Raw genomic sequence first — 9,270 nt, forward strand, 5'->3', positions numbered from 1 at the left:
ATTATGCTAGCAGTGGATTTTAATTTTTCACTTTGAAGTGAAACCACCTCAATTCCAGGGGTATTGAATGTCACTAACTTCTCGCGACAATCCACACTCGCATAATGTCGAGCTAACCAATCCATACCTAATATAACATCAAATGCTAGTACTTCTAGCAAAATTAGATCGGCAAGCAACTCTCGTCCTTGAACATTCACAGGACAAGACGAATAAACTATGTCCGCATCCATACTTTCACCCATTGGCGTGGCTACTGATAATGGATTTTGCAAGTAAGCGGGTTGCTTTCCCATCTTAATCGCAAAACTCGGTGAAACAAATGAATGTGTTGCACCCGGATCAAATAATACTAAAGCATCCATAGAAGCTATAGTAAAAGTACCTTGCACAACTGCATTAGAGGCTTGAGCCTCTTGTGGATTTAGTGCAAACACCCTGGCTTGACTCCCCTCCGCTTGAGAGTTCTGACCAGTACCTCTTCCCCCACCATTTCTTCCTCCACCTCGATTATTACCAAAACCTCTTCCTCTCTGGCTAGTAAATGTACTACCAGTTTGACCTTGCCCAGATGCCGCCGGAAACATAGGTCTCCGATGCTGCTGAAAAGGTTGAGCAACACTGGCAGCAGACCCTTGTGCTCCTGACATCGGACATTGTCTTGCATAATGGCCTGGTTGGCCACAAACAAAGCACGCTCCTGGAGCAAGGTGACACACTCCATAGTGTCTCCTCCGACAATTCTGGCAATATGGAGTTAAAACTCCAGAACTTCCTGAGCTACGTCCACTTGAACTAGCTCCAGGGGTATTGAAACGCTTATTACTCTTCCCTTTAAAATTTTTACGTCGCGGTCAAGTAAAACCACTTGGATTAAACCACATTTGTGTATTGGCTGTCGCACCAACTTGATCACTCCTTGTCGACACTGGTGCAGTAGAATTTACAATTCTGCCAAACTGTACCAACGAAGTCTCCATTTGACGTGCACTGTCTATCAGCTGGATCAAATCTCGGTTCACATCAGAAACAAGGCTAATAAACTCGGGTCCTAAACCCTTGATAAAACTCGCATTCGCCCTTGCTGGATCAGCCATCAAATCAGGTGCAAATCTTCCCAACCTAGTGAACTCCGTCACATATTCTTGTACTGACCTATTTCCTCTTCTCAAATTCAGCAATTGATCACGATAACTCTCGGTCACAGAAAATGGCAGATAAAATTCTCTGTACCGATTAACAAACTCTGCCCAGGTCATTTGATTCATCGTAGGTTGAATCATACGTCGAAACCAATCTTTTGCTGGTCCTTTCATTGACATTTCAACTAACAAGATTGACTGTCTCTCGTCAGCCTGTAAACGTCTAGCATTACGCTCAACTTCCTCAAGAAAATCCAATGCATCGCCTGAACCATCAAATTCTGTTGGTTTGAGCCGCATATAAGCCAAAACACTGTCTCTATCGACATTTGCACCAACACGCTGTTGTTGTTGCAATAGTTGCTCCCTATGCATAGCCTGATTCTCCACTTGGTTAGCCTGCATAGCTGCAACTCCAGCTAAGAACTGATTAAAGTCGAAGCCTGGCGCGTTAGGTTGTTGTGGTATCCCAGGAGCCTGAACTGGTTCCTGTTCCTCCACAGCTTGACCTCTAGCTCTACCTCTAGGTCTACCACGCCCACGGCCTCTACCTGCTACGTTGGCCGGTTCATGTTGCCCTATATGCACAGACGACTCATCATGAGCCTCTTCAGGTGCATCTCGTATCATCGCAGCTCGACCACGAGTTTGCCTTTGGTCAGCCATCCTAACCAAATCAAACCACACTGCAATCAAATGAAGAACAACAAATACAAATCCAACATGAACACATATAACCATCTCAATGGTCACACCTCACGTGCTCATGCGTATCACAATATATAACTCATATCCAACACATTCTAAATTCACAACCTAAGGAAAAGCTGAATATTTCACAATTAAATGATGACATATCAAGGACATGACTCAAATCCTATTGCTGCAGTAGTTCCTTAGACTCTACTATTCAAGTATCGGCAATGTTACTGTAGACATTCCAGTTCTACAACATTGCTCTGATACCAACTTTGTCACGACCCGATTTCCGCTTAGAAACTCGTGTCGAGACCGGCGCTAGGGAATGGGAATGGTTGTTCCGAAACCCGTAGCAAGCCTAGGAAAAACAGTAAAAACTTTTCGCATTTTGAAAACATAAAAGGTTTCAATTTCTTTTCGCAAGTATTTGAAAACCTTCAATTAAACGTGTAATCAAAACCATGCCATCGCATTTTTGGACTCAGGGTAATACATGTATACTGCACACACCTTGACACAACCCTGCCCAAAAACAATGCCAGCGGTGCAAACCAGTTATCCTGTCAAGTAACTGGTTTAAGCATGCCACTTAATTAATCACAAGGCTTTTATTAAAACCAGGTTTCTTATAAACAACTGGCAAAAGCCCTTTTTATAAAAACATGCCTTTGTCCCAAAATGATACTCACAGTAGTTTCATATCAGAGTTTAAACATTTACAATTGAACTACTGTTCGGAGCTAGAACTACTCTGCAGCTCTAGAGTGACCTTTATTTAGTTACAACTTCCAGAAAAAGAATTGGAAGTCTTGTCACGTCAAAATATCATTTACCTGTGAAAAGGGAAATCAACGGGGGTCAAATATGAGTGAATTCACATAGTTACTCAAGCATATTAATAAAAGCAGAAATCGCATGTAAACACACTTTGTGCAGCCAAATAACCGATCCAAATGAAACCCTAAGAGAAACCCCATTTGGTTAACTGTGATTAATGTCACAGTTCGTGCTCTCTTGTTTAACACAGGATGAAATGTGAACTCACATTGTCACAATCATCTTATCTCTGTGTAAGGTTTGCTGGGCCGTAAATTAAATTACTGGCTCCCCAGGATAACCTGTTAGGTCTTGGCCGCTTTGCAAGCATCTGGCCAAAGAACCCAACTAGTATGCAATGCAATGTCTTATTAATACCGGTGATCACACAGTTCTATTGTTGCCCAATAGATAGCACGTTCCAGTGGATCTATATATTGGTTTCAAATCGACTCTATGCAATGCAATTTCAAACACATTTTTAGTTATAAATGTTTTGGCATCAATATTCAAAAGTAAATATGCGAACTCACAAAACCGTTATCCACAAAACAGTTCTCGTTCACCCTCTACTCTCCTGGTCCAGTAGCTTGCTTGCTCGTTGGATCTAGTTAGAAAACAATTGTTAAATACAATTGAAACAAGAATTCTAACTTAAAGAGTAGACTTTGTATTGACATTACTAACATGTAACATATCTATTCTATACTCATATTCGATATCAACTCATAGTCCTCTTAACTATTAACCACTTTGATTAATAGAGGACCCAATTAAAACATCTCTATGTTTTAATTAATCGAACTCCCTTAATTGTCCTAGTTCTTTTAATCCTTTAAACGTCCAGGTTTAAGGTTTAAAGTCCATTTAAATCATCCATAGTTCGACGATTACTTCCGTCGAAAGTTAGGGCAAAAAGCCCCAAAACACTCCCCCCTTCGAGCCATGGCAGCACGATCGTGCAACCCTGTGCACGGTCGTGCTGCCTGGTGCACGTTCGTGCACCTTGGGTGCACGTTCGTGCACCCAGGCTAGTGCACGATCGTGCACTTGGTGCACGGTCGTGCACCATGGCTGGTGCACGTTCGTGCACTATAAGTGCACGTTCGTGCACCAGTCGTGCACAGCCCCGGGAAACTCGATTTTCCGGGCTTTCCGACGTGCTAGAACGCCACTTTTCGATCCTAAACACATATACAAACACCAATCTATCCATTTCCGCTATCGGAACGTAAAATCATTACGTATACGTTCGATTCGATACGGTAACCGTTATATATTCGAATATAATCCATTTTCTATATAACCAAATTCAAAATAACGGTTATAACTTCGATTATTAATGGATTACCGAAGAAATTTGAGTTAGAAACGAGAAATTGGATCGAAACCGTCGAACCTACCGTCGCCGTCGCAATCGCCGAAGCTTTCTGTGCCTAAACCTAAGTTTTAGGTTTTCTGTAGCTAATGAATTCAATTGAATTCATATTGATATATATAGTTTGGCTAAAAGCCAAACTAGTCCCTAGGTATTCACGCGTTACTTTAACCCAAATTCTTAAATATTCGTCCGTAACTAAAACGGACAACGAACTCCAAATTTTATGAAATTTTAACCACGAATTCCATAATTCGTAATTAGAATAAAAACATAATTCTTATTCTCACGGGACTTATATTTTATTTTTAATAAATCATTAAAGATTTATTAGGGCTAAATTAGACCCACTTAATAAAATTTCTATCTCCAAATTCTATAAAATTTTAGGGGTAACTTTCTAAAAATATTTTGTGAATATTGACTCCAAAAATATTCACACGGGACTTATAAATTACCCTATTTTAATTTATAAGCATTTCTTATTTCCCGTTAGTTAAAATATAAATATCCAATTTTTATATTTTAACTTCTATAACTATTTTATATTTCCGGAGATACTATAAATTAAATTTATCCTTAAATTTAATTTACGTTCTCCCGGTCCTATAAATTATTCCTTACGTGGAATAATTTAATCCTTTAATTTTACGGGGTATTACAATTTTTCTCAACAGAAACCCACATTGCCACTGGTCATATTCGACGTCGAAGACTATGAGCATGTAAAAGCCCCTGTAATATCCTGTATTTTTATAAGCCACATGTAAAGATTTTCTTAGCCGGAAATACGTAAATTAAATTTAAACATAAATTTAATTTATAAGTATTCCTCAAGATATATCGTAATAATGAAAGTTTAAAATTTAAATTGGGAATTTAAATTTTAATAAAGGGAAATGAAAGTAACTAATAGAACAGAGAATACGACTGAGTGTCGCATATAAAAATATATTGATAATTAATATGTAAATATACCACTATAATTGGAGAGTTTATTATTTCGGATAAAATCTCGAAATTAAAAATGTCGAAACTCGGAAGTCTCGACGTGTAATTAACAAATATAAGTTATGATATATATATATATATATATATATATATATATATATATATATATATATATAAAATAAAAAAATACAAATGTGAGGAGGTAGGTGAGTGGCGGCCAAGTAAGGCAAAATGTCCACTTTAATCCCTAAACTTTTACTTCAATTAGTTTTTAATTATTAAATAATTATAAGTCCCGAGCGAATAATTTTGGTATCATTATTCGTGAAATATTTTTAAGAAGCTACCGTCAAATTTTTATGAAATTTGGACGAAGTAATTTTTATCAAGTGGGACTAATTTGGACCGAGTAAATCTTTCTGGATTTATTAAAAATAAAATATAATTCGGATACAAATAAAAATTATATTTTTATTCGTTTTATATTTTATTGGATTTTTGGATAAAATTTTGTGAGATTTGGAATTTGTTTCCGTTTTAGCTGCGGACAAATATTTAAGAATTGGTTTAAAGTGCATGATTGAGCTAGTATCAAATGGTACTTTAACCAATTTGGAATTCAATAAATAGGGGGAGAGGGGTACGCCATTTCGCTCTCTGTAAGATTTATTTTGACGTGCCTGTTAGTTCTATTGGCGTGCCTGCTAGTTAAAAACGGTACGCGCGATTTAGATTTCGTCGATTTCTCGATTCCGACTCTGATTTCTTCGAGGATCTGCATGTATTCAAGGTAATAACCGCTAATTTGAATTCGCTTATCAGTAATTTGAGTTATAATTAAAGTAATATCGTCGACCATATCAAATCGATTGAATTAGAACGATTCGATGTTGCGATTGCGAATTAGGATTGGTTGGATTGTGTTTAAGTGTTTTTACCAAAACTTTTGCGTTGAAGCACATCGGAATAGCCCAGGGTATCGCCCCGTGGTTGTGCGAACGCACAGCTTGTTTGAGGGTTGTGCGATCGTACAGGCCCTGTTGTGCGAAAGCACAACTCAGTTGTGCGAACGCTCAGCGATGCTGATGTTGGGGGCGAAGCATTTTCGCCCTATTTCGAAAAGTGTGTTTGATATTAGTCCAATCAGACTCTTTAAAGTGAACTAGGACGTTTTAAAAGGTTAAAACGTTTATGAAAAATAAAAGATATTCGGTTTATTAAAACAACGTTGTGTTTTATTAAATCCCTACGTTAATCAAAGTGATTAATGCTAAAGGACTATATGTCTATACCGCGAGAGGTGTAATTAATTGAATGAGTAGTTCAATGTTGAGATTTATTATGTGTTTGTTTATAGAGTCGTCTATAAACATTAGTTTATTGAGTCTATCGTTTATACGATAGGACTAGAGTTAGGCATTCAATGTCTAATATTATTTTGACATTTGAATTTTAATTAGATCCGACGAGTAACCTATATAGCGAGACAAACAGCAACTTGTTTGACTAACAAGCTTGCTTCGAGCATACGTTTTTGAAAATGGGGACGACATTTTTGTGAGTTTTACTTTGTGGGTTTTACTTTTGAATATTTACATTTAAACTGTTTTGAATTATAAATCGCAATAGTAAGATCCATTGGAACAAGCTTCCTATTGGTTGTCAATAGAACTATGTGATCACCAGTAGTGTTTCTTGATATGAGCTTGTGTCTGACGTAGAGGTCATTTAAGTCAGTGGGCGTTGGAAGTGCTAGCGACCCTGACTTAATAGTCTGAGACAGAAGTAACGGTTACGGTCACAGGTAACACTGTGATGGCAGTTTCATGGTTACGGTCCAGACACCTGGATTAGACGGCAGTGATTTAGTTCACAGTCTAAGGCTCGAGTCATATAGGTTGAGACCTATACAATAGTCTGCCTTGTAGGATTTCATATAGATCAATTGATTGGTAATATTTTACATATACAAATGTTTTATGTATTTGCAATTTTAATATTCAATTATAAAATTGTAGACTCACTCAGAAATATTTATATTTTTGACCCTCCCGAATGTTTACCTTTCATGTTATGAATTACGAGGTCAGACTTCCATAATAATTTTGGAAGTCAATGTCAACCATATCTCTAGAGCTGCAAGTAGTTGGGTACATGGAAGTATGTCTTTCTATTTACAGCAGTTCAACTTATTTTAATAAACTCTGATTGAACTACTGTATATAATATATGTTTGAAAAGCTTCGTGTTTTTAGCATTTTAGAATTGTATTGGAAACAGAGCGGGTACGTCATATGAGATTGATGTTTGGGCTCTGGCCTCTTGAAATACAATTGGGATTTTATGAACCCGTTTTCAGAAATATATTTTTGTTAAACGAGAAAAGGTTTAAATGGTATTTTCTAAAAATAGATCATACGTGAGATATGGTCTTGATTCGAGAAAAATTTATAAAGGATATTAGGCTTGCTACGGGTTTCAGAGCAACCGCTCTCATTCTCTAGCGCTGGTCTCAGCTCGAGTTTCGGGTGGAAATCGGGTCGTGACAAAGTTGGTATCAGAGCAATGGTTCTCGAACTCGAGAATTTAAAAACATTGCTGATACATGATTTTGAAAAACATGGTAGGTGTCATAGGTACTCATAGGAACTACTGCAGCATATAGGATTCGAGTCATGTCTCCTGCACATATTCTTATGTTTCGTAGGTTCTCAGCCTTCCCTTATGAGATATAGGACTGCGACATATGCGTGCATGTGGTCTAGACGAATCGATATCGATGCTTGAATATCAAGCATGGAATAACATGAAGTTGCTGTCGAAGTCATCCGACAGCAGTACAAGAGACAATTGATGGAAGAAGGGTCTTCTTCGGCTAATGACACCTCGATCCCAAAGCCTTCGGAGTATCTTTTTGATAGGCGCCTCTATCTGTATGCGGAATTCGCTGCTGATAGATCCTGCCCGGTGTCCTCCTTCCCCCGCCGCCTTCCGACCCGCGACAGTATACAATGACAACTTTCGGACACTCATGCCCGATCGTGAGACTGCCTGTTGAACGTCCGATGGCGTCATGGCACCTTGCTCCGACCTGAGCTATGTAACAACGAGTCTCTGCTTGGGAAATTCTTACTCCAGTTGTTCCAAGAGTCTTTGTTAGTTGAACCCCGTCCAGTAGACTCCCTGTTTCGCTCATTTCCTTCATCAGCTGTTTGATCGGGATACTATTACCTAGGTTCCTAAACTTGGAATGGATGGCGGAGCATAGGTGGCAAGCAGTTATATGGATACGGTGCTTTACCCGTGTGGATTCAGAAAAGTGGAGTAGTTGTGGAGTAGTTGTGGAAGAAATCTTACTGGTTACAGAGTTTAGGGTCAGGAAGAAACTTACAAAACTAAATGATATAACTTGTTATGGTTATTTATTTAAATGATTTTAAAAGCATGATTGTACCTAGACATGAGATAAATGTGTATAATTGTCACGACATTGATAGAAATGCATCACTACATCCATAATTAACAGAAAGAATAATAAAGGAATACATGCATCAGTAGAACATGCATCACTCAGTATGTTGTGGCAAGTCTTTGGGGATGAGAGAGCTCATCACCCAAATGCACAATTATGCAGATGTTCTAAAAATGAGTTTTTAAACAAATTGTTTTGAAAAAGCAACTGAAGATGATTGAACCATTTCAAATAAATTTGTTTTTCTTGTAAGTATACCTAGACTATAACTTTGTAACAAAAGTAAATACTCGAGATCAAGTAGTAAGTGATTCTCGAGGATGCAACATAAGCATACAATAGTGGAAGTTGGATAATACAATTGTGACTAGATAGTACACAGCTAGTTATAGTTAAATGAACTACAACATGTATCCGGATAGTAATGAATATCCGAATTACGACAAGTTAGGGATATAAGTATCCTTAAATAAGATTTACAAGGCATTATCCCCCGAGACACTAGGAGTGAGAAAGGAGGAATAGAACCTACTGATCGAGCAGTGATTAAGACGTTGGGAATATGCAATTTCTCACTAGCGATTAGTACAACTTGAGTTTACAATGACTCAAGAAAAGGGGAAGATATACGAGTCAAGGTATATAAAGATAGTGTATTGATGAAGCGAGTTTCAGATGATGCGTGAAAACTGACAGGGTTAGTAAAACCCTGATATCTTTTGATTGAATCATTGGATCAGTTTGATTTTGGAATATGATATTCCTAAGACGGTTACCTAGAGAATAACTGTTGCTATCTTCGAACAGAGAGG

This window comes from Mercurialis annua, linkage group LG7, assembly GCF_937616625.2.
Source record: "Mercurialis annua linkage group LG7, ddMerAnnu1.2, whole genome shotgun sequence".
Lineage (NCBI taxonomy): Eukaryota > Viridiplantae > Streptophyta > Magnoliopsida > Malpighiales > Euphorbiaceae > Mercurialis > Mercurialis annua.